Source organism: Chiloscyllium punctatum, chromosome 23 (genome assembly GCF_047496795.1).
Source record: "Chiloscyllium punctatum isolate Juve2018m chromosome 23, sChiPun1.3, whole genome shotgun sequence".
Taxonomy (NCBI): domain Eukaryota; kingdom Metazoa; phylum Chordata; class Chondrichthyes; order Orectolobiformes; family Hemiscylliidae; genus Chiloscyllium; species Chiloscyllium punctatum.
The window spans coordinates 10785649-10790001 of record NC_092761.1 but is presented as its reverse complement, the minus strand read 5'-3'; positions in this window follow the sequence as shown (position 1 = coordinate 10790001).

Sequence of the window (4353 nt, the reverse complement as noted above, 5' to 3'; positions counted from 1 at the left end):
TGTTGCCAAGGTTGGAGGGTGAGAGCTATAGCTTGAGGTTGAAAAAGCTGGGGCTGTTTTCTCCTGGAGCCTTGGAAACTGAGGAGTGACCTTATGGAGGTTTATAAAATCGTGAGGGGCATAGATAGGGTAAATAGACAAGATCTTTTTCCTGGCGTGGTGAAGTCCCGAACTAGAGGGCATAGGTTTCGGTTGGGAAGGGAAAAAATATGAAAGAGATGTAAGGGGCAACGTTTTCTCTCAGAGGGTTATACGTGTGTGGAATGAGCTGCCAGAGGAAGTGGTGGCGGTTAGTACAATTGCAACATTTAGATGGCGTCTGGATGGGTATCGGAATAGAAAGGGGTGAGAGGGATGTGGGCTGAGAGCTGGCAGGTGGGACTAGATTGGATTGGAATATCTGTTCAGCATGGACAAGTTGGACCGAAGGGTCTGTTTCCATGCTGTGCATCTCTTTGACCCTGTGACTCTAATTTAGAAATGACAATAATTTAACATGCACTATCAAATAAATAAACCATGTATATTATTAAATTGTAGCATGCAAAAGTTAAAAACTTGCTATTCTTAGAATGAATGAAAAGGAACAAAGAACATTCCAACACAGGAACAGACCCTTCGGCCCTCCTAGCCTGTGCTGATCCAGATCCTCCAATTTTCTAAAAATGCCACCTATTTTCTAAGGTTCTGTATTCCTCTGCTCCCTACCCATTCATGTTTCTGTCTAAATACATCTTAGATAACGCTATCGTTCCTGCTTCTATCACCTTCGCTGGCCAAATGTTCCAGGCTGCAACGCCCTATGTGAAAAGAACTTCCCACATATATCTGCCCTAAACCTTTCCCCTCTCACTTTAAACTCATGACCCCGAGTAATTAAGATCCACAACCTGGGGTAAAGCTTCTTGCTATCCACCCTGTGTATATCTGTCTTGATATTGTAGACTGAAAATGTGTTGCTGGAAAAGCGCAGCAGGTTAGGCAGCATCCAAGGAACAGGAGAATTGACGTTCCGGGCATACGCCCTTGCTCAGGAATGAGGAAAGTGTGTCCAGCAGGCTAAGATAAAAGGTATGGAGGAGGGACTTGGGGGAGGGGCGTTGGGAATGCGATAGTTGGAGAGAGGTCAAGGTGAGGGTGATAGGCTGGAGTGGGGTGGGGGCGGAGAGGTCTGGAAGAAGATTGCAGGTTAGGAAGGCGGTGCTGAGTTCGAGGGATTTGACTGAGACAAGGTGGGGGAGGGGAATTGAGGAAACTGGAGAAATCTGAGTTCATCCCTTGTGGTTGGAGGGTTCCCACGCGGAAGATGAGGCGCTCTTCCTCCAACAGTCGTGTTGCCATGGTCTGGCGATGGAGGAGACGAAGGACCTGCATGTCCTTGGTGGAGTGGGAGAGGGAGTTGCAGTGTTGGGCTACGGGGTGGTTGGGTTGCTTTGTCTGGGTGTCCCAGAGGTGTTCTCTGAAACGTTCTGCAAGGAGTGTCCTGTCTCCCCAATGTAGAGGAGGTCACATCGTGTGCAGTGGATGCAACAGATGATGTGTGTGGAGGTGCAGGTTAATTTGTGGCGGATATGGAAGTGTCCCCTGGGGCCTTGGAGGGTAGTGGGGGGAGGTGTGGGCGCATTTCTTGCGGTTGTAGGGGAAGGTGCTGGGAGTGGAGGTTGGGTTGGTGGGGGGTGTGGACCTGACGAGGGAGTCACGGAGGGAGTGGTCTTTTCGGAATGATGATAGGGGAGAGGAGGGAAATATATCCCTGGTGGTGGGGTCCGTTTGGAGGTGGCGGAAATGACGGCGGATGATACGCTGGACATGGAGGTTGGTGGGGTGGTAGGTGAGGACCGGTGGGGTTCTGTCCAGGTGTCGGTTGGAGGGGCGGGGATCAAGGGTGGAGGAGCGGGAAGTGGAAGAGATGGGGTGGAGGGCATCATTGACTACTTCTGGGGGGAAATTGCGGACCTTGAAGAAGTAGGCCATCTGTGTGGTACGGTTTTGGAACTGGTCCTCCTGGGAGCAAATGCGGGGGAGACGAAGGATTTGCGAATGTGGAATGGCGTTTGTACAGACGGCAGGGTTGGAGGAGGTATAGTCTTGGCAGCTGTGGGAGTCCATCGGTGTATAGTAAATGTCCGTGTCGATTCAGTCACCCGAGATAGAAATAGAAAGGTCTAGGAAGGGGAGGGAGGAGTCTGAAGACGGTCCAGGTGAATATGAGGTCGGGGTGGGAAGTGTTGGCAAAGTGGATGAACTGTTCAACCTCCTCGTGGGAGCACGAGTCACCGCCAATACAGTCATCGATTTAGCGGCGGAAAAGGTGGGGGGTGGTGCCAGTGTAGCTGCGGAAGATGGACAGTTCCACATATCCTACGAAGAGGCAGGCATCGCTGGGGCCCATGCGGGTGCCAATGGCTACTCCTTTGGTTTGGAGGAAGTGGGATGATTGGAAAGAGAAGTTGTTCAGGGTGAGGACCAGTTCAGTCAGTCGAATGATGGTGTCGGTGGAAGGGTACTGGTTGGTACGGCGGGAAAGGAAGAAGCGGAGGGCTTTAAGTCCTCCGTGATGGGGGATGGAGGTGTACAGGGACTGGATGCCCATGGTGAAGATAAGGCATTGGGGACTGGGAAGCAAAAATCATGGAGAAGGTGGACGGCGTGGGTGGTGTCCCGAACGTAGGTGGGAAGTTCGTGGACTAAGGGGGACAGGACCGTCTCGAGGTATGCAGAGATGGGTTCGGTGGGGCAGGAGCAGGCTGAGACAATGGAGTGGATGAGAGGGCTGGAGAAGTTGAGGCAGTTAATGTCATAGCGGCAGTTGGCTATGAAGAGATCGAGGGCGGGTAATAGTCCAGCACGGGGTGTCCAGGTGAATGGATTTTGTTGGAGGCGGGAGAAAGGGTCGTCAGAGGGTGGGCGCGAATCTTGGTTGGATAAGTAGGCACGGAGGCGAAGGCGACCGAAGAATTGTTCGGGACACCAACCATGCCCTCCACCTCCTCCATGATTTTCACTTCCCTGGTCCCCAACGCCTTATCTTCACCATGGACGGCCAGTCTCTGTATACCTCCATGCCCTGTCATGAAGGACTTAAAGCCCTCCGCTTCTTCCTTTCCCACCGTACCAACCAGTACCCTTCCACCGACACCCTCCTTCGACTGACTGAACTGGTCCACACCCTGAACAACTTCTCTTTCCAATCCTCTCACTTCCTCCAAACCAAAGGAGGATTGGGCATCCGCATGGGCCCCAGCTATGCCTGCCTCTTCGTAGGATATGTGGAACTGTACATCTTCCACAGCTACACTGGCACCACCCCCCACCTTTTCCTCCGCTACATCAATGACTGCATTGGCGCTGCCTCGTGCTCCCACGAGGAGGTTGAACAGTTCATCCACTTTACCAACACTTTCCACCCCGAACTGAAATTCACCGGGACCGTCTTCAGACTCCTCCATCCCATTCGGAGACCTTTCCATTTCTATCTCGGGTGACCGAATCGACACAGACATTTACTATAAATCGACTGACTCCCACAGATACCTAGACTACACCTCCTCCCACCCCGCCCCCTGTAAAAACGCCACGCCATATTCGCAATTCCTTCGTCTCCCCCGCATCTGCTGCCAGGAGGACCAGTTCCAAAACCGTACCACCCAGATGGCCTCCTTCTTCAAGGACCGCAATTTCCCCCAGACGTAGTCGACGATGTCCTCCACCGCATCTCTTCCACTTCCCGCTCCTCCGCCCTTGAGCTCCGCCCCTCCCACCGACACCAGGACAGAACCCCACTGGTCCTCACCTATCCATGTCCAGCGTATCATCCGCCGTCATTTCCGCCACCTCCAAACGGACCCCACCATCAGGGATATATTTCCCTCCTCTCCCCTATCATCATTCTGAAAAGACCACTACCTCTGTGACACCCTCGTCAGGTCCACAACCCCCACAAACCCAACCTCCACTCCCAGCACCTTCCCCTGCAACCGCAAGAAATGCAAAACTTGCGCCCACACCTCCCCCTTTACTTCCCTCCAAGGCCCCAAGGGACACTTCCATATCCGCCACAAATTCACCTGCACCTCCACACACATCATCTATTGCATCCTCTGCACCCGATGTGTCCTCCTCCATATTATGGAGACAGGCTGCCTACTTGCGGAATGATTCAGAGAACACCTCTGGGACACCCGGACCAAACAACCCAACCACCCCGTAGCCCAAAACTTAAACTCCCCCTCCCACTCCACCAAGGACATTCAGGTCCTTGGACTCCTACATCGCCAGACCATGGCAACTCGACGGTTGGAGGAAGAGCGCCTCATCTTCTGCCTGGGATCCCTCCAACCACAAGGGATGAAC